The following is a 27,989-nucleotide window of genomic DNA, read 5'->3' on the forward strand; positions in this document are numbered from 1 at the left end:
TAGATCAATGAAAGGTTAAAGCATTTTATTACAAAAATTGAAAATAAGTGGTGCAGAGACAATGCCTTTAAGGCTCTCAGGTGCAGTTATGCAGATGTTTAAAAAAAACGATGCAAATCTCAGTAGGCAGTAAAATCATAGCGAGTATCCCTAGAGGTATAGGGAAGCTCATGAAAATCTCTTGCTCACCCCCAAAACCAAGGGGTTCTTATATACAATTCTTACCTAGTAAAATAGAAACGCTGCAGAATCATGGTGGGAGCAAATGTATGATTTCTTTAGCAAATCAGAATACAAGTCATTATCTTAAAAAATATATATACTTTTTAAAAACCCACGCAATTTCTAAAAAATTCATTCAACACCCTCTAAGCCAATTTCATCCGGAGAAGTTCACACAAATATTAAACATTTAGACAATAAGACTTTCTCCCAATGAATGAACCCAGAGAAGAAACCAAATGAAAGAAAGTTGCTGCAATCTTACTTCCGCACCATAGCAATTCCACTACTAGCAAGGCAACTGCTGCAGTGGAAATAAACCTTTATGTAATCAGCTTACATTGTTCTGTGAAGCCTGTGGCGAGAGGATGTGTGCAGGGTTGTTGGGGCAGGAGTGAATGAAAGATATCTGTTTTGTTCAAAATGGAGATTTATACAGACATGTGGCCTAACAAATAACTTCACTTCTATAAATCGTAACAATTCATTTCAATTGCAAAGATATTAATTCAGTCTATATATGCAGGATAATATGTAAAGTTGCATAACATTAGTGCACACAAGTTATAAACTTAAAGTCAATCAGGACTATTATTTAAGGTGCGATAGAACGATGTAGTTCACATTTCAGTGAGTTTAGGATTTTAGATAAAGTTGTACACTCCTCTGGTGCATAGTTCCCAACCAATCCATACTGCTATTTCAGATCGTGCTTCACTTCTAGTACAGACAGACTTCATTGGTAGAAAACACAGGCACCCAAGTACATCCAGTTGTTAAATAAACAATTAAGACTATATTGGCAACCGTGCATCAAATTCATTGATTTTTTTTAACCCCTCAATGTATTGCACTTATCCCAACAATTCGTCTCTGAAAGAGTAAACAGTTAGAACAATTAACAATGCGGTTTGTCAATTTGAAGTTTTGAGAAGTCAAAAGTCTAGAGTAATGCATAACTCTCCATACTTGCAGACAGTTTACAAAAAACCCTCAATCGGACCTTAAGATACAGGTTGATCAGTGACACTTGATAACAGACTCTGATAAGAAAAAACAATGCCTGCCAATAGATTACATCCACTCACAATCACTATGTGGAACGGTCTGCCCATCATGGAATAGGTGTGTCAACGGTCTCTGCTAGAGTGCATCAAAAAAGTAAACATTACTGCCACAGATTATTCAAGGCTTTAAGGATGTTCCCCCTCACTGGGCTACCATCACCCCCAAGAATGTGGTTCACAATATGGAGTGACTGGCAATGTGAACGTGACCTTACTACTCAAATCAGTCACACACTGGCCAGCCCCCCCAAAATGGCCGACCATCCATTACTAATCCAGGATTCCACTATACAATAATGATATTCTTGACAAATACACAAGCCAAGTCCTGCAGTAATTATACTATATGAATATTAAAGCACTAGCATATACACCCAGCCCTGATCAAAATTAAAAATACAAAGCCTGCCAGTCTCATTTTTTGCTTATAAAAAGTTCTGACTAAGTCAGTGGCCATGAAGCTTACGCATTGGAGGCCAATCAAGCACCACAACACTGAAGTCAAGTTTACATGAATGAGCCGTAAAGCCCCACTTAACTCCCTCAAGTGACACCTGTCCAACCAGCAGACCACACACGGAAGACTGGCTTCCCAAAAACAAACTGGTGGGTTCCATGTAAAAAATTTTTTTTAAAAAACAAAAAAAACATTTAAATACTTTCTGAAAACGTGAAGCCATAACTCACCCAAAAATCAATAAATACACACAAATGCAATACTGCACTGCAATGGTTATTTATTAAAACAAATACATTCATGGCAGTCCCTATTCTGATTTCTTATAGAACGATGGAATGTCTCCCCCTTATCAATCTGAGTTGTCCCAGTTTTTGCGGTCTACTCTTAGACAATACCCACTGCCCCAGCAAATTACCTTCCCCACCCCCACCATTGTCCTCCGGTGTAGGCCTTTCTGGCGGCTTCTCGTTTCTTTGGGCTCTAGACACTGGCCCAGTGATATGGGTCCGCTGCCTATCCCCGTGTCTGTTGCCCGTAACCTCGGTGTCCTGATTGACGACAAACTTTCGATGAGGCAGCAGGCAACAAAGGTCGCTGCAATCTGTTTTAACACTCTACGTTGGTTGCAGAAGATCATATGGATGTTGCCTGAGTCCACTCGAAGAACTGTCGTACAGGCCCTTGTGATGTCTCGTATCGACTACGGCAATGTGCTCTATTTAGGAGCAGATAAAGCCACAATCAATAAACTCCAGGTTGTACAGAACTCAGCTGCGCAATGTTCCTCGGAGAACGTCCGCAATGCAAGCTTTGCGTGACCTTCATTGGTTAAAGATTTCTGATCGTGTGGTCTTTAAAACTCTGTGCTTCCTATTTAAGATTCGTCAGGGTTCTGCTCCCAGTTACCTGTTCAATCTTGCCCAGCCATATCAGCCCGGCCGCTCTCTTAGGTCATCCAACAACAATAATCTTGTGATTCCTAGGATCCGTTTGACAAAAATGGGAGGCCGTTCATTTGCATATCTGGGACCCAAGATGTGGAATGCTCTCCCGTTGGCGCTAAAAACAGAAACTAGTCTTCTTGTTTTCCGTAAAAAATTAAGACTCTTCTGTTTTAAATTCTTCAGTTCTGTTTTTTCTTTCAGCCACTGCTTGTTTTTCTTCTCTAGTCTGTCCCTGGCGCCGGGAAACCCATTGCGGGTAGCTGTGCGCAAAATAAATTCAATAAAATAAAAATAATTTGGAGTGGTGATGGTAATAGGTTTCAGACTAGACTAGACTATAGCTTGGTGTCCTGCTACCGAAACAGCTCAGGCATCTTAAGGCAACTACCCACTATAGGTCTTGCCATAAAAAGGCTCAAAAGACATGAGCATGCTAACCTCACCCTCAAATCCAGAGGGCAGCCATGCACTTCTACTGCCACTCAAATCTGGTGGCTTTGTGGGCATGGGCCACGAGATAATTTGAGTGGCAGTAGAAGTGCATGGCTGCCCTCTGGATTTGAGGGTGCTTATAACAAGAGATTGCGGTCATTCAAGACTAGTAAATCAGTACTATTTATTTTCGAAGGAATTAAGTTTCTCAACATTCATTTTTAAAATCTCACTTAAAGGAAATCTACATCTTAAACAGGTCAAAAGAAGATTCCCAGGTTAGTCTTTTTCCAAGGACAAGCTGCTAGAGACTTGCTGGTAAAGAGACAAGGCTTTCACAAAGTATGCCTTGTGTCACTATGGCTCTTCCAACCACAACCAATGTATACTTACCCTCTGCATTGAGACTCACCAGCAGAACGGCACTTAAAGCCCAACTACTCTGCAATTCCTGGACTACTGAACTACCCTGAGGACTCCGAAGAGGTCAACCAATATCATGAGCACACTACAAAACTACGCAATTAAGGAAATGTGCAACCTGCTTGAACACAAATAAAAGCACCAATATAAATCCTTTAAATGTGAAGACCCGGCATAACTTTGAAATGAATCAGCCTCTCAGCAAACTGCCACTAGATCCACCGAAATGATACTTGGTATACCCATTCCGAAGACTTCCTGGCAGTCTTAGGGTTTGTGCTGTAAAAAAATAAAAAAATTCTACAAGTGGTTTAAGGTGGCTTTTGAGCTGCATTTGTACTCACAATTCCAAGCGGTGACAGTTTAGGGTGAGCATCATCTTTGTAGCCCGACAGATAGAGATCTATAACTACCTTCGGTAATTTGGATAACAGATGCTATGGGAAACCGAAAGGAGGCATCACCGGTTCATATTTACTGCTAAACTACCAAAAAGAACAAAAAGACAACCAAAAGCAAATTCCGAATAAAAGGAGCATCACATGCAGTAAACGGTATGTACACGAATACTGGCTAAACATAACAAAACGCTTTAGCTGTATACAAGGAGAATGCAAGTAGGGAATAGTAAGTAACCTGGCAACAAAACACCTGGGAAAAGGTACATGGATGTTTTTAATGAACCACCAACTCGGACACCTTGTAATTACTTCAGACAAACCTAGTCCAGAAAACATGCAAGAGGACCTTACACAAGAACAGAACACCAAGCAATACAAATAAGTGAAATTGACTTCTCGACTAATGCACCAAGACGCCTGGCATCTGCTCTCTCGATTTCCTCGCATGCACACTTTGCACAACCCTGGGAAAGGTTCTTGTATCTACATGCACAACAGATGCCATTATCAACCATAACTGGAAGAGCCTAGAAAGTAGCAGCTAAATGGTGTTTTTTTAAACCCATTAAAGTTGCCGCACCAAAAGGGGCAATACTCTGAGAAAGCTCTCTTCAACAGCAATATACCTTCACAGACATTAGACAATAGAGCAACTGCATTTAACTGTTTCACCCAATATCTAGCACAATGAAACTTGCTCAAACATGTTTAAATCACCAAAGTGAACACTGCAAAACACAACGCATACTGAATCCCCGTGTTTTCCAGAGCATACTGGATACACACCCAGCCTCTGAAGTTTGAATGTCTAATCCAAATAGTATTTATTTTAAGAATTAAACTAACATTTAAAAGCAAGCCATTCACATTCCGTTTTTCCTGAAAAAGAAAATATGCGTAATTTAAAAGGATGGGTTATGGGTCTTCAAATGTATTTATTGGGAGGTGTAATTCCGTACCAGCAACTCAATCAAATCAACCAATCAATCAGGGTATTTAAAGCGTGCTACTCATTGGCAAGGGTCTCAAGGCGCTGTGGGAGGGGGTGCAGTCCGGGTCAGTCGAAGAGCCAGGTCTTGAGGTCCTTCCTGAAAGTGTGCAGGTTCGGAGAGCATCGGATGTTCACCGGGAGCTCGTTCCAGGCCTTGGCCGCGATGTAGGAGAAAGCTCTCCCGCCTGTTCTAGTCCTGCGGCTGCGGGGGACCTCTGCAACGACGAGGTCGGCCGATCGGAGGCTTCTCTAGGGAACGTGGAAGGAGACTCTTGTTGAGGTATTTGGGTACGATGTTGTGGAGGGATTTGTAGGAGTTTGAAGGTGACCCTCTTCTCGATGGGGAGCCAGTGGAGGTCTCGTAGTTGTCGGGTCATGTGCTCATAGCGCAGAGTTGCGAGGACGAACCTCGCCCCGGCGTTCTGGATGGTTTGGAGACTGCAGAAGCGTTCTGTTAATGCCGGCATATAGGGCGTTGCCATAGGAGTCTGCTGGTTAGGAGTGCGTGGGTGACTGTCTTCCCGTAGTCGGGGGTGATCCATTTGATGGTTTTACGGAGGACGCGCAGGCAGTAGAAACTGGTGGAGGCGCCGGTGTTCATCTAGCGCTTCATGGAGAGGGCGGAGTGGAGGATGATGCAGAGGTGGAGCGTGGTCTGTAGGGGTGGGAGGGTTTCCAAGGGCAGTGGGCCACCAGGTGTTGTCCCATGCGGAGATGCAGGGGCCGAGGAGGAGGACCTGTCTTCTCAGTTGAGCTTCAGGCAGCTGGCAGTCATGCAGTCTGCCACGTTCTTCCTGGAAGTTTAGTCTAGTGTCTACGGGGTTCTTTGTGATTGACAGGTTGAGCTGGGTGTCGTTGGCGTAGGATATGATGCTGAGCCCATGCTGTCTGATGATAGCGAGAGGGGGGCCATGTAGATGCTGAAGAGCGTGGGGCTGAGTGATGATCTTTGAGGTACTCCGCAGATGATAATCGGTAGTCTCTGAGAGGAAGGGAGGAAGTCTGATCCTCTGGGTGCAGCCAGAGAGGAAGGTTTGGATCCATTTGAGGGCGGTGCCCCGTATTCGCGTGCCGTGGAGTCTGGCTGTGAATGTGCAATGTGAGACGGTGTCGAAGGCCGCAGAAAGGTCCAATAGGATGAGGGCCACGGAGTGTCCCAGGTCGAGTAGCATTTAGATGTCGGTTGCTGCGAGGAGGGTGGTCTCCGTGCTGTGGTTGCTTCGGAACCCTGACTGGGAGTCGTCCAGGATGGAGTTCTCTTCTATGAATGTGGTCAGCTGAGTGTTTAAGAGTCTCTCGGTGACCTTGGCTGGGAAGGGGAGGAGAGAGATAGGTCGGTAGTTCAAGTATGTCGGGAGTTCTTCAAGTATGTCGGGTCGGCTGTGGGCTTCTTGAGGAGGGGTTTAACCTCAGCCTGCTTCCAGGCGTCTGGGACGACGCCCGACACAAGGGAGGAGTTTATGGTTTGGTGGAGTTCAGGAGCTATGGTGGGGGCTGCCCTGTGGAAGATGTGAGGCAGGCAGGGGTCTGTAGGGGCACCCGAGTGGGTCTTCTTGGTCATGACTAGTTTGGTGGGGGCAGGGTCCCATCTCACTATGGTGGGTAAATCGGCAGCGCCAGGGGTTGGTGGTTGTTTGCTGAAGTTGTCGTAGAGGGTCTTGATCTTCAGATGGAAGAAGGTGCTGAGCTCGTCACAGAGCTCTTGGGAGGGAGGGATGTCCGTGGCCTCACAGGGGGGTCTTGTGAACTCCTGTATGATGTTGAACAGCTCTTTGGCTTTTGAGGCGTTAGTCAGGACTTTGCCTCTTATGAAGATCCATTTGCTGTCCCTTATGTGTTGGTGGTAGCTTTTCAAGGCGTCCCTGTGGTTGTTGCGTGCTTCCGGTGGCGCCAGATCTTCGAGGCGTCTGGAGAAGCGTCTGGCTTCTTGTAGTTCTGTGGTGAACCAGGAAGCCTTAAGCGGGCGTTGTTTCTCAGGCTGGCGGAGAGGAGCGAGCTTGTTGGCGCAGCCGGAGATCCAGCGGTGTAAATCTTCGGCTGAGTTGTTGGTGTCGGTAGTGGCCCGGGGGGGTCCAGAAGGAGGGTGGTGCGGAGGTGATCCTCTGTGACCTTGCTCCAGTTCCTCCGTGGTGGGCGGGGAGGGGGCTTGGGTGCGGTGGTGGTGTTGAAGGTGAAGTGCATACAGTCCAGGGGGGCTCAGTGGTGTTGCTGAATTGGATGTATGTTCCTCCTGCGAAGACTGGGTCAAGGGTGTGTCCTGCTATGTGGGTGGGTGTGTTGACCAGCTGCTTCAGTTCGAGGTTGGCGAGGTTGTCCAGGAAGGTGGCGGAGTCCGGGTCGTCGCTGTTGAGGTGGAAGTTCAGATCTCAGTGTAGAATGTAGTTTGGGGAGGTGATGGCGTGGGGTGCGGCCAGCGCAGCGATGGCGGTTGTGAATTGGGCACGAGGTCCCAGTGGTCTGTAGATGAGGGTGCCACTTAGTGTAGCCCTGGAGCTGGAAGTGGAGGTGTTCTGCGTTGGAGTTGGGGCGGTCGCACGTGGAGAGTCAGAGAGAGGTCTTGTGCGCGATGGTAAGTCCTCCTCCTGGGCGAGGGGGGTGGTCCTTTCTCTGGCTCTTGTAACAGTCAGGGATGGCGGTGGCGATGTCCGGGCCGGAGGTGGCGTTTGTCCATGTTTCCGTGAGGAAGAAGACGTCAGGTGAGAGGGTGTCTGTCGATCAGGTTCCAGATTTCTACGGCGTATCGATGGAGGGAGTGTGCGCTGAGGAGAGCGCAGGTCCAGTGCTCGGGGTTGCAGGACTCGGGCCGGCCTTCGGTGGTAGTGGGGGCGGTATTGGTGCCGGCGGTGAAGGTTCTGCAGCAGTGTCTGCAGGAGAATAGTCTGTGTGTGGTGACTGGCATGTATCCTGTGTAGTCTGTGTATCTTCCTGGGTTGAGTGCGTGGAGTAATGGCGCGGGTCTGGGGATCCAGGGGTCCTGACGCTGGGCTCAGACAGGCTTGCCTTAGGCGCGACCGCGCAGTGGCCGGCATAAGTAGGGAAGGGGGGAGGAACGAGGAGCAGGGAGGCGGGAGTGGGCAGTAGGGGCGGGGATAGCGCTCTATGGAGGCGGGAAAAACAAGCAGGGGACTGAGGCGCGACCAGGACACAACCTGCAAGAAGAGGCAGAATCACAAAATAAAACAAAGCAACTAAGCAAAGCCAAAGTGCAATAACTCCTACTCTATACTCTGTTCCATTTTGTAAACAGGCAATTCTCCAGTGTCACCATGCCTGTGCAGTCAGATTGCACCCCATCCCACAATCCAATTATAAGACTATCAGTTCCAAAGCACTAGAAGACACGCGCGCGCACACACACACACACACTCTCTCACCAAATATGGAGGGAATGCTACCAATCAAAACACAGGAGAACAGACATTAGGCCATACTTGGTCAGTGTAACCAGACTGCCAGAGGCATGTGCTTCAAGGTGTTGTAAAGGTTACATTTGGACAATTGTATATTTGATCACACTTTCTTTTGCAATCAGCTGGAACACTGCTCTTAAATTGTGCTCTCTCGTGTCCTCTTGCACCATTTTTTTCCTATCAAATGCCAGCCTCTAGAACAAACTTAGACCTACATGCCAATCTCTCGCACCTCGTTCTCCAGAACACGGCTAGGTGCTGCATCCAAGACAAATACCTCTGCTCACTCACCACAACACCAAACCTCTTAGCACACTAGAACACTGCAAATGTAACTGTGTGGCAAAACTACTCTTCCACGGAGTAGAACGCTACCTCTCTGATAATGCTTTTCAGCCTCCCACATATGGTATGAAGCGCTAAATAAAAGCTGTACAACAAACCATACAATATCTGCGGACTATGGAGAATTGGCTCCTAAACATCGGGGTCCTTCCTAAAAACAAGAATTTGCAAACCAATAAGTCTGGCATTTATGAGAGTTTGAGCTTTTGGCAATTATTACACCTTGGTGTGTGTGTATATATATATATATATATATATATATATATATATATATATATATATATATATACACATATACACATACATATACATATATACACACATTCACAACCCCCTTCAACCTTGAAGGAGCAGCGCACTCACAAGCCAGTAATTAATTTCTTTATTTACATGTAGGACAGGCAGCCTGACGCGTTTTGGTCTTTTGCGACCTCTCTCAAAGGCACAGTCCAATTTTATCATCGTCGTGACTCCCACTTTGCGCAATTTATAATCTTGATCCCCATTGGACCTCCTCTGTGGATGTCAATTTGCGGCATTCTGGGACTTCCAGTTCACGAAAAAAATCAATGCATTAAAAACCTCCAGTGGGCGATTTCTGACTATTTGCTGTCCATGAGAGTTCTTTGATCTACCAGCTTTGTTCCATTTAAGGCTGATGCAGAACCCTACCTCGGCAGGTCCGAGGCAGCGACCATTACCCCAGTTGTCTCTCGACGTCCCTAGCAATGGTCCGATTTGGGGCATTGTGGCGCTCTTTGCGGGCGGTGCGTCCGTAACGGGCGCACCACCTATTTAAACTTTACAGAAAACACAGTCACTGGATGAGGTCATCAGTGAGGTCACTGACCAGGTCATGAATGATGCAATATGTGATGTAATGAGAAGTGCATTGCGGGGGCGCGAGATATAGTTCGCTCAACTAACTAGAACGTCTGAATTTCTCTGGTTTTGTACGAGTAAATGTCCAACTAATTATAACGTTCCTGAAACCTGTGGTGTCACACACACACACACACACACACACACACACACACTTGCCCTGGTGGACTTAACCTCTACCCGCCAAATTATAAATCAGTCTTTTAACACATCCTAACTTGCTGCTGCATCTTCCGCTTAGCAATGCTCGATGGTTTGGTGTGCGTATTGAAGCATCTGCGGATTCAGTGTGTCAGTTGCTGGTTTACTGATGGGTTGTCTTTTTAAAGTTCACCACTTATTTCAATATTATGTCTGTAGTGGCGCGACTTTTGATCAACACAAGTTAATGAACCTAGAACATTGTTTAGAACAAATAGTTTGTGGCTATTTTTGCGGCTCGATTAGTGCAATTCACAGTCAGGCACCTATATCTAGGTATACTTATTGCTTTAATCTTGAATTTGTCCTTGGCCTGGGTTTTCTGTGTCAAAACAGGAATGGAGACACTAACACCATAGACTGGGAAGAAGCGTTATGCTCCCTAGTGACATAGCAATTAAATCATGCCTTCGCCTCATTCAATACAAAATACTCCATAGAACTTCTGACCGAGCTACATTACATAAAACAGGACGAGCAAGTGACCCTACCTGTCAGAGATGTGGACATGGGAAGGGCGACTTTTACCACAACATTTGGGACTTTACTTTAATACAGACCTACTGGGGGAGGATATTGCAGGAACGGAGTAAAATATTGGAGGTTGACATACCCTCGGACCCTAAATTTATACTGTTCGGAATCCCGGGTGACGTAGACCTGAGTCGGCCGCAAATACTCTTTACAGCATTGCCACTGGTGGTGGCGAAGAGGGAAGTAGCAAGAACATGGGGGGCAGTCAGTGCACCACTACTCCGAGAGTGGAAAGCCGGGATGGACATGTATATGGCAGCAGAAAGGGTTACCTATAAGGAGAAGGGATGCCCGAAGAAATGTCACAGGGTATGGGGTAAATGGAGGAAATATTATGGCTTTGATGTCACAGTGGGTGACGACTAGCCAGGTCCCAGAAGGATGTTGCACTCTGGCTCAATGACCAGCAACGGGCCCTTGGCGCCTAGAGGAAAGCGAGACCCCATGGAACCACGATACAACTGTGTAGGTTTTGCAATGATGACTTTTCAATGGCCCCCGTGGCTACAAAGGGGTACTATCTAATGTATGGAATACTAATGTACAATATCTACTTGTCCATGGGGCACGTTGCTTCATAAATCTACTTGTCCTGTACAAAATCCACTTGCACTTGTCCCTTTTGTGTAATGCAGTGACAAATTATGGCAGCAATCTCATTATACAAGAGCTCAGATTTAGCCTCTATGATTATGCCAGGGCTTATACCATTGTAGGGATTGAATATTAGCATTTCCCTTATGTTGCCATCCTTCCCCAGATCTACATACTGGGGCTGGAGGTACCAGTAAATAATAGTTCCATGGTATGAATATCCTTTTGATACTGTGCAAACCTACTAACTTGCATGTTTTAAGGGTTTCCACCAACTCTTCTGATCGTTTTCCATTACTGAGAAAGGTTGGCAAATTACTCCTACCAATGGCAGATGTAAAACTTTTCAGTGTTGGGAAAAAGTGGTTGGAGGGAAAAGTAAACTTGCAAATGCTCAGATATTCACATGAGCAAATCTACACATGCAAATTTGTTCATACTTAAATGCAGTTCATAATATTTTTCTAGGAGTACTATTTCTTGGCCTACTTCTGTAAATACTTGTGAATTCACGAAATCTGTATCCCTGCACTTAATTCAAGGACATATACCATGTGTGCACTTTTGAGACTTACTAATTTGGTATGGCATTAACCAGGACCTTGTGTTTATTAGAATGCGGTCTCTGTCTATAAACTGGCTTCACTGTGACAGCATTCTGCTCTTTCATAAGGAGTACATGAGCACACAAAATGGTTTTGTTCAGAGCCAGGAACTACTGTGGCAATATGTATGTGTGTTTTGAGACCAAATACAATTTTTGCCAATGTTTGTTATAATGGTGAGGGCCCAGGGGCTCCCACAGATAAGGTTTTACAAAAATCAAGCCAAAACATGTCAAGCATTTACAACCAATTTCAGACCTGCTGCCTTTGCCAAGGTTGGTTTATTTTTGTTTCCCATAATCTTATGGAAAATGGTTACACTGATTTTCCATTTTTAATATTTTTGCAAAACACAAGCATACATCACATTTTACTAAATGAGATCCTACATTTTTACAGTAGTTTAGCTAAATATTTTTTTCCTACTTGCATTTTGGGGGGGGGGGGACATTTTATTTTGAGAGCAAAGAAACATCAATCTTGCCATCAAGCCACTGCAAAATTTTGCATGTAATCAGAGAGCATTCAGGGAGCATTATACATAGCTTCATATTGCTAAACTTTGAAAATGTGTGCACACATTTTTATACTTAAACCACTATCCGTAGTAACCCCCACTATCCGTAGTAACCCTAATAATAAAGGCTCTGCATTAATGAAACAAATACATGTTTGACCAGAAATAACACATGGATACAATATTACCTTAACTGCAGACACTGCCCTTCTCGGATCCATATTGTGGTACTGACAGCCGAAGGGTTTGTGGGGTGGGAGGTTGGGCCTACTTGTCGCAAGGACAAAATACACATGAAAACTTGTTTCCCTTGACCCCAAGAATAGGTCCTGGGCGTCTGGCTGTAGGAATGCCACATCCCTGTTTAGGCATTATCTGTGTGCATCAGGTATTTTAAATTATGCACATTACCAACTTTTTTTTTATTTTTATTTTTTATTATTATTAAATCTTTATTGTCAGGAGTACAAAAATTATATTCACATTAGTGCATGTAGTTCGCTTTCTTACATCAGCAGTATATGTGAGCAGTAAAAATGAACAAAACAGATCGTGTTTCCGTAAGTATCATGCGCTACCCTGTTCTCTGCGCGTAGCAGTCAGGAGTGACCAATATACACAAATTGTAGCATACCTTCGCTTCCTATCCACATGACTTTCCCTGACAGTACATTCCTGGTACGTATATCTATGTCTAACAAAATTAACTTTTACAAACAGCAAAAACAGTAAAACCCAACTAAGGTCATCACTTGGTAATTTAGCGTTTCAATCCACAGTCAATCTTCGGCCATTATACATGTTCAACACTATGCCCGAGGTAATGTATCAATCCCGCACCCTCCCGGCATCCACCCGCACTTTGCACGGAGACCCGTGTCGTCTAGTCCTCATCCTCCTCTGAGTCCGATTCCTCGCCCTCAGGCAGGGGTGCACATGGTTCTCCCCTGTATTTGTTCCACGGCGCCCACACCTTATTCCATTTGCGGGGGCATGCCCGCATCACATAAACTGCCCTCTCTTTTACCATTAGGTGGTCCATATTCCTGATCCACCCTGCTACCGTGGGTAACTCCGCAACACCCCACCTCTGTGCAATGTCTCGTTTGGCCACTGTGACCGCCAGCGTAACCCATAGTTGTCCATACCTGTCCAGGTCAGTAGGATCCCAAATGTTCAACAGGCATTTACGGGGCTCTGGCAAGACTGATGTTTCGATGGCCTGGGAGATTGTGCGCATGATCTGTTTCCAGACTTCCTGGATCTGAGGGCAATCCCACAACGTGTGCAGCAGAGTCCCCTCCTCCCCGCAACCCCTGAGGCAAAATGGGTGTGGTGCCCTCTGTATTCTGTGAAGTAGCGTTCGGGTGTAGTAAGTGCGGTGTAAAATCTTGAGCTGCACCAAGCGAAACCTGGCCGATATGCCTACCTCTCGTGGTGACGCAAGCGCCTCGTTCCATTCTGTATCATCCATGTCCCCTAGTTCTCCCACCCATTTCTCTTTAAGCTTCTGCGTGGGGTCCGGCATGTTGTTTATCAGCTTTTTGTACGTGAGAGAGGTCGCCTTGTGCTCCATAAATTCGGTCAGTAGCCTGTCCTCCAGTGGTGATGAGTCAGGGAGTGTGGTATCAGGTGGAATCGCCTGCAGCAGGGCGTGTCGGATCTGTATGTATCGGAATGTTTCAGTGGGGCCTAGACCGTATTGCTGTTGGAGTTGCGGAAAAGCAAGAACCGTGCCCCTGTCCCAAAGATCTCCCACCACTGAGATCCCTATGGTGTCCCATTGTGTGAAACCCTTACATGACCGCAAGTTTCCTAGTGCTTTAGTGTCCCACAGTGGCGTTGCCTTGGTGATTTTCCCCTTCCACCCTAGACGTGATTGTGCTGTATGCCATAACGCCGCCGTATGAGATGTTGGGCCTATTAGGGTCTTTACTTGTGAGTAGTTGTATAAGACAGAAAGCATGCCGGCAGTCCCTAACTGTGACCAATCCGCCTTATACGCGGGGTCGTCTCGCGAGATGTGGATCCAGTGATTAACTATTTTTAGTTGTGATGCCCAGTAATATAATTGGAGATTGGGCAGCGCAACCCCTCCCTCATACCAGCTCTTCACCAGTTTATCCTGTGCTATTCGCGCTGGGCCATTGCTCCACAGTAAGCTGGACACTAGTGCAGCGACCTGTTTGAAGTACCGCGGGCACACCCTATAGGGTGAGTTTTCGAGCACATAGAGAAACCGTGGGAGCGCCATCATCTTATAGAGCGCCGCCCGCCCTAGGAGGGTCAGCGGTAGCGTAGCCCAGTATTTGACGTCTGCACGAAGGCGTGCCAGTGGTGGTAGCAAGTTTTCGGTATAAAACTTCGCAGCATCGGTAGCAATAAAGATTCCCAAATACTTAAAGGTGGTAGTTGTGATCTTTAGGGGACAGTCGGCCTGCAGCACTGGGCCCGGGCCCTTGAGGACATACAGTATGGATTTGGACCAATTTAGGGTATAACCCGACGCCTTACCGTGTTCGTCGCACAGAGTCAACAGGGCAGGGACCCCCTCATTGGGGTTGATCATGTAGATCAGCATGTCATCGGCGTATAAGGAGACTTTGTCCTCCCACCCTTCTTCCCAGGTGATGCCTCGGAACAGTGGCGTTGCTCTGAGTAGGATTGCCAACGGTTCCAGCACTAGTGCAAATAGAAGGGGCGACAGCGGGCACCCCTGTCTAGTTCCCCGCCCCAGTGGGAAGGATGGCGAAATGTGACCATTCGCAACCACCTGTGCAACCGGCGATGCGTAGAGCAACCTCACCCATGCAAGATATTTGGGGCCAAACCCCATTCGAGTCAGGACAGCAAACAAGTACTCCCATTCCACCAGGTCGAACGCCATTTTGGCGTCTAGGGATAGTATCGCAGCTTGGTCCGAAAGAAGATGCGCCCGCGCCAGTACCCCATGCACCCTCCTTAAGTTCAGCGCCGTACTCCTGTGAGGCATGAAGCCCGATTGATCCGGGTGTATCAGTGTGTGTAGGTGCTGGGTCAGACGACGAGCTAGGAGTTTCGCCAAGATCTTCGCTTCTGTGTTAAGCAAGGAAATGGGTCGGTAAGAGGCGCAGTCAGTTGGGGGTTTGGCTGGTTTGGGAATGGCCACGATTGTGGCTGTGCGCTGGTCGAGGGGGAGCAGCGCCCCATCTACACTGTCAGTGTACATCTCCAAGAGGGGCTTGGCCAGCACCGAGGCTGTCGCCTTATACCATTCCACGGGTATCCCATTGGGTCCCAACGCCCTGCCCGACTGTAATGCTTGTATCTCTAGTTGGATCTCGCCCTCTGTTAGGTCTATGTCTAGTTCTTGCTGCGCGTCTTGTGAAAGCACAGGGATAGTGATGTTCCCGAGTGAGGCCATTGCCTCCTGTTCCGAAACGGAACGCGTCGGCATGTATATCTCTTGAAAGTGGCGTGCCAGGGTGCATACTATTTGGTCCGGGTGAGTCTGCAGCCGGCCCTCGCGATCGTATAGGCGGTGTATCCCCTTGTTACTGCCGCCTCGCTTGTCCAACCACGCTAGCATCCTCCCAGCTTTGTCTCCCACATCGTATATGCGGTGTGCGGTGTCGGCTAGGTGCCCCTTAGTGATCGTGGTGAGGTGCGCTTGGTGCTGTTGCTGTCTGAGGTGCAAAGTATGCGCGGTTTCAGGGGTGGGGTCCGACATGTGGGCGCCAACTTATTTTGAAGAATTTAGTTACTGGGAATGCATGAAGGACCATGAACCAAAGGCTCCCATGAACATTGCCATTTCTAAATAGTATTTTAGAAGGTTCAAATGTTAGCTCTCAAAGTGTTTGTCCTTACATTAAAGGAGCCATCCAGTGTACGGAAAACAAACACCAGCGGCGTTAAAAAAAGGGGCTGGAAAAAAAGAGATATGGGACATGGGCAGGTGGGAAAGCAGCACAGAGGGAGAGAGCAAGAAAACACATTCACGACTATGGAGTGAAGGAAGCAGAAGGAACAAAGTGGTGATGGGGACCAAGTTGAAGGATACAAGTCATCCAAGAAGATGACCAAAGAAGACTTCATTGCACAAACTCACAGGGTGCTCATGTTTTGAAGTCTTTTAGCACCTTGACAAATGCTTGATGAATTCATCTCTTAAGCATAATCCATCGTGTTAAGTTCAATTTTAACTCCGTTCTAAATATGTAATGGCGCTCATCCAGCAGTGTTTCAAAAAGACACTCCTCTTCGCAAAGAAAACGGACTTCAGCGCTCAGCTTCACTATATTTAAGATTGCAATTCGCCCAAAGCCCTATTCGAGGGGGAGGGGGATATAAAAACGTCCCATTGTAGACGCCTGCTTCATTGCCAAGGGACCTACAAGTATACCCAAGCACAGACAGTAGCCCAATTTCCTGAGGGATACACCATTCCCAACATGAATGGAAAAACACAGCTATATAGGATTTACCAACTCCAATAACAGACTTTGAATTTGAATAATCTGTGGCACAGTAGCCCTGTCATCCTTCTAATTTTTACCAACCAGACGGATTCCCTGTTCAGAAGACTTGTGTCACAAGTAACATGACAGGTGCACTACATTTTTGGGATGTTGCACACAATAACGTGTGTAACCAAACTGGAACTCCTCTTTGAATGATCGGGCCATGACAAAACAATTGGTGGGTGCCCAACTATGGTCATGGAAACATGCCTTTACTTGCACCCCCAATGGGAAAGACTGCCTACCGGATTCCTGGTGAAAAGCTGTATTGGTAATTATGACAAGGGCCATCCAATTATCCTGAAAGTATAAAGGTGCATGAGTAATGCTTGTGGTTACGTAAGAAGAGGTTACCCTGTATTTATGCGGCCCATAACAATGTAGGCACTTCATAAAGTGTAAGGATAGTCCGAGACCTGGTCTCCGATTCAGGTCTTGTCTTTCTGCACCGCTCTGCTAAAACCATTGCAAAGCCAAATCACAGAATTTCAAGGAGTAGAAAATATCTGCTTTCTCCTTCCCTAGATCAAAACAGTACAAAATAGTTGAATCCTGCAGCCAGAGAGGTGCAACACCTAAACAACAAAAATTGGCAAAGGAAACCGGTTTGGTCAAGCAGGTGTGATTGTAACTTTTTAACCTTTATTTTTTAGTTGCAAGCAAAAAAATGCTATCACCTGTTAAAACCAGAGGCCAAATCCTTATTTCTTTTTTTAATCACGACATACAAAAAACGGCACGTTATCTTCTTAAAGGTATACATAATCTGGTACAAAACCATCTGCTTATTAATGCACACCACAGGAACACACGATTCTTATTGGCTCAAAGAAATATACCATTGGCTTTGAGATACCATTACCAGAAGACCAATAAAAAAATACGGTCAAAGGAAAAAAAAAATAAAGTACTGGTAAAATAAAATGATTTCCCTAATCTGACAGTGAGGTACACCTTTTAATGGAAATGTGCACATCTGATCAAGAAAAACGGTTACTTATAGTGCCGTATAGCCAATGGCTGAAGGGGGCTTCACCTGACTTCCCCCATCAGAGCACTCACCTACACGTAACCACGTGGAAAAATATGTTTACATCCCCTGCTCCTATCTCGTTTTGAAATACCCCAAAACAGAGCTGCACAAATGGACATCCTGTCTGCCCACTGCTCTTATACATACCCAACATCCTGCCTTCTAAGACCTACACTCTAGCCATCTCAGACCCACCTACACAAAACTAGGTGCTGTTGTCAATTAAATAACCCTGTCAATGATCCAATGACATTTCTTGAAAAACAGGCCTTTCAAATGCTTACAGTGTCTTGGTAGGCTTTGCTCCCACATCTCCATGTACTTTACGGATCAGGATACATAACCTTATTGAAATCAGGCTCAGGCAAAGCTCAACCACCAGAGGAACTCCCCAATACCAGCAGTGGAGGCATTATGATCAAGAAGTCAGTGAATGGGGTGGAGAATTGTCTTCAAGTTACATTAGCCAAAGCTCCCTTCTCTTGCAAAAAGTGTCTTCCGGAACTAGCACTTTGAATATGATCAGATAACTGCAGCTGCTGCTATTTGCTATGCTCAGAAAATCAATAGGTAACAGGACAGCTCAAAGTAATGCTTCCTATGTGAATCCTAGACTCACCACACCAGGCCACAAACCAGTAAATATCACATGAGGAACAACTAAAGACACAGAACTCCGTTAGACGCAGCAGAAAACCCCCAGGATAAGAGTGTCTGGGTGTGTCAGTTAGCTGCACGGCTAGTCTCTTTGAAATCGACTGGCCACTTATTTATTCCCAGAAGTAGATTGCTTAGGAAAATTTGGGGGTGGGGGAAAAGTACTAGAAGACTCCTAGCTCTTCCTTACTTTCACTGTCTCTCCATGCAAAAGCATCAACTAAGGAGAGAATGAGCTAGAAGGGCCTAGCCCCTTCATTAACTCCAATCCCACGCCTCTGGGTATCATTTCTGGGGTTACACAAACCCTTTCCGTATCTGTGCGCCCCCCCTGCCCCGCGATTTATACCAAACCCATCCAAACTGAACAGGCAATCGCTGCTACCCCACCCACAACCTTGCTACATTTACACCCCTTCTTGATCTCTCAAGTATCAAAGCTCCTGAATTTCATGGGAAAGCGCCAAAGAGGAGCGATTCAATAAATGTATTCAAATCACACCACTCAGCTTAACTGTTGTTCAATAACTTTAATTAAACCTTCCGGGGGATACGAGACAGTTGATGCAACTGCCTAAACCTGGCCTATGGAACATAAGCAGTAGGAACAAGTTTTCCCAGAAAGGCGTTTCTTTAATCACTTAATGACACAGTTTAAAAATTATTTAACTGGCGTGGGCCATCTTCCTCCTTTATCTTGAACAGTGCTCCATCGCAGTCGGCTTCAATTCGTGTCTAGGTTCCAGTCTACCACTACTATCATTGGCATTATTTTCACTTAAACCTCTAAAAATTAATGTTGCCTTTTCCCCTTATTTGATTTTTGGGTGTTTTTCGGTCTTATTTTTGTCAAATGATTCTCTTTATGTCAAAATTGATTGTGGATTTTTATTTTTGGTGTGACTTTCTACAGTGTACACACTGCTTAAGTACTTGACTTTGATTTAAGCCTAACTGCTTTGTGTTACTTTACCAGGAACAGAGTACAGGTTTATTTAATTGGTGCAACATCTAGCAGGCGTGGCCTTATCCTTCAAGGTGAACACGTGTCCACCCAAATAATAACACACTTTCCTACACAAACTCCAATTATGACAGCATCCTCGGCTCATAAGTTCACTAGCACAGCTCAAAACTGAAAACTATGAGGAGCATTAGTGGCTCTCTAGCATTCCACTCTAGTTTGAAAAGCGGATTTTATGCAGTTGTCTGCAGGATTTCGAAATCATGTCATGATTTGGGTAACTCGTTACCACACACAAGCTCCTGAACTTTGCTTGGTGGTCAGATATGAGGCTCTAGTTTGTTGTACACAGATGGTAGTACAGGACTTTATAATGTGGTAGGAATCTTTTGGTGTCATTCTTGAAGTTTAATCATCCTGGTAATTGGTTATGTGGCTGGTTAGTAGATTGGGTGCTGGCAGTGTAGACTGTATGGGAAGAGTTGATGTCCCAGGTAATGGGCACCCCATGAATATAAAGGCGTGGGTACTCTTACAAAGCCACTTAACTAAGTCTCCCTAGTGTCTACGCCAGACCTTGTTTATCCTCCAGTAAACACCCACGTTTTGGAGGGTTAAGAAAAAGGGTGTAACGCAGATCATTTCTCTCCTACGATTCGGTTCAAAATGTGAAAGCCCAGGGAAATCCTTTGGCCTATCCCTTCAACAAGTGGCAAGCCCTCCTGAACAGAGCTTTTTTTCCTAGGAAAGACAGCTGATCAAACAAGCCTGCCTGACCCCTATATCTATCCATGCATTATCAAATAAAAACAAAGCCACACCGCATGCATACCCATGTCCCCATCTCTTCCCCTTTCACCCAAAATGATAAACTGCGCATCTTCCCGATATCCACATAAGGTAAATGTACATACAAAGAACCCATGCGAATCTCGTTGACTTTCAGGAGGAATTCTGAAAAATATGGCCTGAATCCAGCCCTCCTGGACTTCTGTTCGGCATGCATAAAGAACTAAGACACTATTCAGTCGGTGCCAGTGCACCCCACAGATAACAAACCTTCTCGTTGAACAGCACCTAGAAGGCATGTGCCCTGATCAGCACAGAGAGATGGTAGATTAACTTCCAAGCAAAGAAATATATGCCACGCACTAGGGTGCTTTTTTAGTGGACAGGGAAAGGAAGTTATTTGAAGCAGCTGGTGGGATACTCACGTCAAATAGGATGAAAAGTTCTGTATTTTCAATTACAACTGTAGGTTTGTTAAATATTAATCTTTGTGCAGGTTCAATTTTTTGCATGCAAATGTATTCACAAGAACTCAATTTGAAGCATTTCCCAATCACTTTCAGACAATTACAAGATTTCGCTTTTTTTTGCTACAGATAAGTCACTTAAGGCAATGTGAGCGCTTGGAGAGACAAGTGGGAAGAATGGTAAAAGCAAAGACAGGGAGCAAAAGAGAAGAACCCATCAGCATGTAAGGACAGACCTTGAAGTGTGAATGACCTACCATCACACTTGTAAAGGTTTCAGAAGATGTCCAATAGAAAATTGAGAGAATGAAAATTGGACGCATGATAAAATCAGAATGTGCATTATCTGGCACCTAGTTTCTACTCTAGCCAGGGATCCATGTAGAGCCCAAACAATGCAGGATTTTCCTGACCTGGTGTCAACAAGGTACATTCATCGGCTTAATATGCGCCACAAGACCTTCTGCCCAGTTGCTTCAAGAAACCTTACAGCACCTGGGACGAGATTTGAGAGAGGGGCAAGAGCTTGCCTGGGTACTTTAAAGTAGCATGAATAACATGCACCAAATTGGGGCATTTTCCACATCTGCGCTCTGCCAGTAGTAAAGAAACATTCTATTTTTCTTCAGATGCCAAGTACATTGCTGCTGAATGGCTAATAAACCCCATGTATCAAACCCCAAAGATAAGAAAGCTAATTTACAGCTGACACAAGACACAGATTTCGCTGTGAAAAAAATGCAACTTACTCTTGCAGTGCTCTGGAATTCGCGAGTACGCCATGAGGGTCACATGAGTGAGTCACTACGAAATCGTGATGAATCGGGCCTCATAGGTTCTTTGTAGACAAACTCTACGTACTTCCATTTGACTATAAATAGGTCTGTGTGAATAAGCTTGCAGCTCACACATGTGACTGCATCTCTACGGCTATTACTAGGTAATGTTCAACTACAGGAACGTCTGACTGAACCGGTGAGAAAAGCAGGGTAGATTTTGTAACGTGAGCATGCCTGTACCATACAGGTGTCCTGCGCCTGCAAGGACTAAGAAAATAAATACAGTGTGGGGGGTCACGTCCTTCCCAGTGGTTAAAGGATAGTAAAAACATGCTTTGAGATAGAATACATGTGCATCTCTATTAATAAAACGTGAAGTTACTCTGCATAGAGTTTACTTTACAACATACAGTAAAATAACCATACAGATAATTTGCACTGGTTACACATCCGGTACAAAATAACTAGAATGCTTAGCTACAGCAACTAAAAAGCTAAAACAGATACAATAGAATAGATTAGCAAGAGTAACAAATTGACGCAAGGGAAAGTAGTAACATAGACCACATAACCACAAGCTAAAATGTAACAGCGGTGGAAGGGTTAGCTAAGGTCAGGCAGTGCAGCACACCGGGTAGAAGGGCATGCATGATTGGCACTTGTTCAATTCATAATCTGGTTAACACAAGCACTCGAGAAAATATCTCTAGCTATGTATTATTAATGTGGGTCATACCCCTTGAGGAGAACAATGAACGACTAACTACAGATTATGATTGTAATGCTGCTGGCGGCTTTACCAGCTTGGACGACTAGTTACTATGGAAAAGAGATTGCCAGTATGCCGACACGATGTTTATTGAATCAGCAATGCAACTATAAGATTAAGAACACTAAATGTTAGCAATAAATCTTCCTTAACAGTGTGTAGGGCACGAAAAAAAAAAAGGAATAAAAAAGGTAACGTTTTTAAACTGTTGAGAATAGCGGCGCTACAGCAGCATGACGCAAAAATGCATTCTAGATATGCAGTTGTAATTTTAATTGGTGAAAAGTAAATAAATGACAACACACAGATCACAAAACTTGAGATCCGGCAACCTACAGCTGCCCGTCATACTTGTCGGGCAGATGTGTGGTTTTATTTCAAACTGCTTCCTCAGAAGATGAGATGTTTACATGTGAACTCCCGCCTCTAAAGATAACGCGTGCAAGAAACCGAAGAAGGTTTCTGCGTTTCAGGCATCCACTGGTCAGATGAGGGAGGCTGTGTGAGAACTGTGCTCGCCAGACAAACCTACCCGGCTACAAGAATCAACTAATATCATCAGCCTGTCACTGAAGAATGGAACCGCAGCTCGCAAACGAGGCAGGACTGGGAGAAACCAGACTGGAAATGAAATTACTAGCACACTGCAGCAGTGCTTGTGCGCAGTTAGTAATACAGACATGACACATAGGCTTCGGGCACCTACTAGGGATGGTCACAAACACCCACCCCCAGCAGTATATACAAGATCTACTTTATAGCCAAGGTGTGTACGCTGTAGCGATACCCACAAATTACTAGCACTGCTGTCAAAGTAGGGCGCGCAAACTCAAATTACTAGTACTACAGTCAGATCACATGCTCCTAGTCCAGTATCTTCACGAACATGCTGTTAGTTACACTACAGCCGGGGCCAACACAGCACCCACGGTTATAAGTAGCAGTAATGCATCCGTGGTCAGTGCCTCCACGGCAAGCGGGGGCGCACGCCCACGCTGCTAGCACCGCAGCCAGCTAACGAATACACGCGGCTCCCATAACCAGAGTAAGTGCACACATACACTCTACTAGTACTGCAGCTAAGGTGTGTGGGGGGGGGGGGGTACAAAAGGGATGCACACAGTACTAGAGAACGCCACCGCACACAGTGCTACACCCAGATTTTGCACACACGCACTCTTAGTATAGCAACCACAGTAAACCCACTCATTACAGCCACAGCCGACTCCTCCCCATCTACTGTCAGTATACTACTAGCACAGCAACCTTCCTACTGACAGCCAAAGCGGCCACTAGCACTAAATACAGGGTGAATGAAGGCAACACAAGCAGCTGTCGGCCATTACATGCAATACACTATGCAGCGCTCGTCGGTCATTTCTCAAGCTCTCGCATTCGCCTGCAGCGCCGCATTGTCCATTCCAAAGCACGGGACCCTGCACGCCCGGCGCTGCTCCCTGGGCAAACCGGGGCGCTGGGGAATAAGAAACCCTGCTCGTCCCTGACGGCTCCGGAACATAACCCCCAGAAGCTGAAAGACAGCACCTGCAGCTTGCTCTAACACCCTACTCACCTCCCGGGTCTGAAGCGTTGGCGGCGTGACGCGCTAGCAACCCCGACACATATAAATAAGAAGAGGATAAGGCAGCTCTCGGAGCTGCGGCGTGCCTTGCGTGCTGCGTGGGCCGCGCAGGCGCAAACGATGCCCCGCCGGCTACGCCGCACGCCCTTTACCGGGCTGCCCCACTGACCCCTGCCCCTGACCCAAATAAGGATACAACATTCTGGTCCACCGTTAGTGAGAAACTCCGGATTGGAGCTCCCAGAATTTGGGTTTTGTAGATGCGTATCGTTTTTATAAGATCCTCTTGAAGCAAATTCTGTTTATTACGTGAAAAATGAACCTGTTAGTGTTTCGGACTCAAAATGTACGTATATTTAACTTTGAGATAACTAACTAGGAAGCGTTCTTGGGCAATACATCGGTTGACACGAAGGTCCTTGACAAGAAACACTGATATGTTGTCAGAACAACTAGTGAACCCGTCATATAAAACCAGTGGTTGAAGTGGGCGGGATCTAAGAGGAACGACGTTCCCAGTCTTTTTTAATTTACCGAGTAAAGTTCCCATAGGGATTTTTTCTTTTTGTTTACATTTTTTTAATTGGTTTTATCTATGCCAGTTAAGAGGTGGATGTTTAACAATGACAGTTTGCAGGTGGCTGTTTAATACACACATTAATCCGGTGAGCAATATTCAAATACAGATCAGATGAGCAGTCACATCTAATAAAACTACTCTCTGGCCAGCAAATACAGATTGGCTTCTTATTTATTTATTTATTTTTATTTATTTTTTACACTTATAGAGCGCACTGATACCAGTCGGCGTCCAACTCTTCTGCAAGAGTTGTGCGACCTAGGCCATAGCCCAGTGGCGGCTCGCACTGGTAACACTGTGGGGTGGTGAGGCGGGGCTGGTTGGGGGGGTGAGAGGGTAGTGGAGTGTGACATACGACGAGAAAGTGAGGCGTAAATAAATAAAAAAATAAAATCACTTACCTTACGCTCGCAGCATCGCCGAGTTGGCGAAGCAGCCACTTTGCCATCCATCTATCCACTGTGACCTCCATCCATTCATCCATCTAGCCATCATAAACTCATTCACTCTGCCATCCACCTATCCATTTGTCCACTCAGCCATCCATCCCTTTACTGTGCCATTTTTCACCTGTCCATACACCTATCCATCCATCCACTAACTCATCCATCTATTCCTTTACTATGCTATCCATCCTAACCTCATTCACTCTGCTATCCACCCATCCATTAATTTCTCCATCTACTCTGCCATCCATTCACTTGTCTTTTTATCCACTTATCCAGCCATCCTTTCCCCTGTCCATCCACCTAACCATTCACTCGCTCATCCATCTATCCATTTACTCTGCCATCCTTTCACCTATCCATTCATTCATCCTTTCCCTCACTCATCCACCTGCCGCTTATGTATCCACCCACTCATTCACCCACTCAATCACCCACTCATCCATACATCATTTCACTCTTCCTATTGTTCACTATTCCTTCCATCTTCCCTCTTCTGTTTGCCAATCTTTCATTCTTCCGTGTTCCTGCCTACTCTTCTATTGATGCTCTATTCTTTTATAGCGGGCTTTATCGAGTTGCAGACAGAAGAGGCCCATATGGAACCCCACCCCCCACGAAGCTGCTAAAGTAGGGGGTTCACGACCCCACTGCAGGGTGGACAGTAACGGTTCAGAAATAGTTGTTTATGTATGGGGATTATACATCCAAAACTTTAAAGAAGTGATTACCAAACTAGCGGTGGCGAAGACTCCCAGGAAGGATGGCCTCCCGATGGAGTTTTATAAAACTTTTGCTAGCTGATTAGCACCAAAATTGGACAAGCTGTATGAAGCAGCACTCGAATTCGAACTCCTCTCTTCCATCTTTTTCGAGGCCTCTTTGGTCTCCCTACTAAAACATAGAAACAATCCCACAGATCCAGCATCCTATCACCTCATAGCCACATTATATACAGGCTATTCAATTCTGAGCACGCTCTTGGCCAATCGTATTCAACAGGTTCTCCCTTACATGATACATGTCGATCAAAATGGGTTAATCCCAGGCAGAAATACCCCTCTGAATATTCTTTGGCTCTACCGAATCATGGAAACTGCACTGGAACGCTGGCCTCCAGCATAACCTTCATTTTACATTTAGAAAAGGCATTCGATTCCCTTGCCTGCGATTATCTATTTAGTGTCCTGGCCCAATTTTGCTTTGGAAATCGCACAATCAAAGAGGCCAATCTACTCTATTTGTACCCTTCCTTGAAAGTCCAGTCTAGAGGACTGGTTTCCACCATACTACTAGTTGGCAGGGGTACCGAACATGGGTGCAACCTTTCCTTCCTGCAATCAATGTTAGCGATAGAAATTCTAGCGGCCAACTCATGCCACCACAGGATGGAATGGGGAATTCTCTTACTGGAATGGACACACAGTCTCACTTTATGCAGATGTTCTGCTGTTCTACCTTAGAAATCTGCAAGAAGTTCACTCTAGCATTGCTCATCTTCTCGTCACCATTGGAGCGCTATCAGGTCTATGGGTGAGTTGGAGCAAGTCTTATCTCTTCCCCTTGACTCCAAACATTGCTCCAGAGCAGTTGTATCCAGGGGAGGAACCCATGAGATTGAAGGATGCCTCCTTCTGATATTTGTGAATCCTAACATTTCATGCAGAACAGGGTCTCGTAAATGACAAACTTATGGCCGTTATTAGTTGCAGGCCATATTGCAGTCTGAAAGACAGTGTGTTCACACAACTTTTAAACAACTTTGGCAACCTCCAATTTGTACTTCCCTGAAAGTTCCTTCGAAACCTCGACAAATTAGGTAAAGGCTGCCCTGCATAGCGCTCTGCATTTCGCGCTTTAACATCGCGCTATACTTTTAACTCCTACCTGTTGAATATTTGCTTTTCGGTTTGGTTCTTATCCCCTGATTTTATAGCGGGGCTTTTCTTCCCTCACACTTGCACTATAATCGTGGTGACCACCGCTGTTGTAGCGGGTCCGGGTCCCGGGGTGGAAAAAACAGCGCCCGCCATCTTGGAGTGGTGTTTTGCCGGGAGGGGGGCGGTGACCACGAGCGGACTAGCGCTCTGTGGGGGTGGATGTTCGCCTACATAAGGCGACCGGTTCCAGGCTCTCCCTCGTTAGGTAAAGGCTGCCCTGCATAGCGCTCTGCATTTCGCGCTTTAACATCGCGCTATACTTTTAACTCCTACCTGTTGAATATTTGCTTTTCGGTTTGGTTCTTATCCCCTGATTTTATAGCGGGGCTTTTCTTCCCTCACACTTGCACTATAATCGTGGTGACCACCGCTGTTGTAGCGGGTCCGGGTCCCGGGGTGGAAAAAACAGCGCCCGCCATCTTGGAGTGGTGTTTTGCCGGGAGGGGGGCGGTGACCACGAGCGGACTAGCGCTCTGTGGGGGTGGATGTTCGCCTACATAAGGCGACCGGTTCCAGGCTCTCCCTCGTTAGGTAAAGGCTGCCCTGCATAGCGCTCTGCATTTCGCGCTTTAACATCGCGCTATACTTTTAACTCCTACCTGTTGAATATTTGCTTTTCGGTTTGGTTCTTATCCCCTGATTTTATAGCGGGGCTTTTCTTCCCTCACACTTGCACTATAATCGTGGTGACCACCGCTGTTGTAGCGGGTCCGGGTCCCGGGGTGGAAAAAACAGCGCCCGCCATCTTGGAGTGGTGTTTTGCCGGGAGGGGGGCGGTGACCACGAGCGGACTAGCGCTCTGTGGGGGTGGATGTTCGCCTACATAAAGCTCCCTTGCGAGCGCAGCGGGATCGCGCAGCGGGAGCGCCTACGCAGCGCCGGAGTCACGCCTGAGTCCAGCCCGTCTGCGCCCGTCAGCGTCCCGGAGGCGGACGGGGCTGGACGGTTTCTCGGGGCCGGTCCTGTGGTTTGTATCATATTGGCAATTGTTGTTCTTAACATTTTTAATATGCTGACCTATTCCTCAGCTGAGCTTTTCGCTCTACGTCTCCCTCGAGGAAAATGCTCCCATATTTTCCCTGGTGGTAGGAAACTAAGGAAAGGTTGTCCGTCATGTGCATGGCGTTTCCCGGCACCGGCCGATACCGGGTTCGACAATACTCCTGTCCCCTTTCAATGTCTCCTCCTCAATACCAGGTCCGTGAACCGTCACTCTAGTGACATTTGGAATTTGTTGTATAATTCAAACATCACGTGTTTGTTTTTGACCGAGACCTGGTTGGGCGATTTCTCCGCACCAGACCTGGCAAATGCCATCCCTCCGAATTATACCATCTTTAGGAGGGATAGAACATCGGGCAGAGGGGGTGGAGTTGCTCTTATTGTGGAAAAGAGTACTCCCTGCTCTACCTTTTCGGTGGAGAATATACAGGGATGTGAGGCACTTGGTTTC

At 46.1% G+C, this 27,989-nt stretch overlaps 1 protein-coding gene across 3 annotated transcripts in view; it reads right to left on the minus strand.

Moving 5' to 3' along the window:
- The window catches only part of ACSL1 (acyl-CoA synthetase long chain family member 1), a 511,045-nt gene extending 487,348 nt beyond the window's left edge, over positions 1-23,697 (minus strand). The window contains exon 1 of one of the 3 annotated variants that reach the window (XM_078678020.1): positions 23,562-23,697. The gene's annotated coding sequence lies outside the window, so the exon portion shown is untranslated. The remainder of the gene's footprint in view (positions 1-23,561) is intronic. The other 2 variants (XM_078678028.1, XM_078678025.1) reach the window with 2 other exon arrangements.
- Positions 23,698-27,989: the final 4,292 nt, after the last annotated feature.

Source organism: Lissotriton helveticus, chromosome 2_2 (genome assembly GCF_964261635.1).
Source record: "Lissotriton helveticus chromosome 2_2, aLisHel1.1, whole genome shotgun sequence".
Classification (NCBI taxonomy): Eukaryota; Metazoa; Chordata; class Amphibia; order Caudata; family Salamandridae; genus Lissotriton; species Lissotriton helveticus.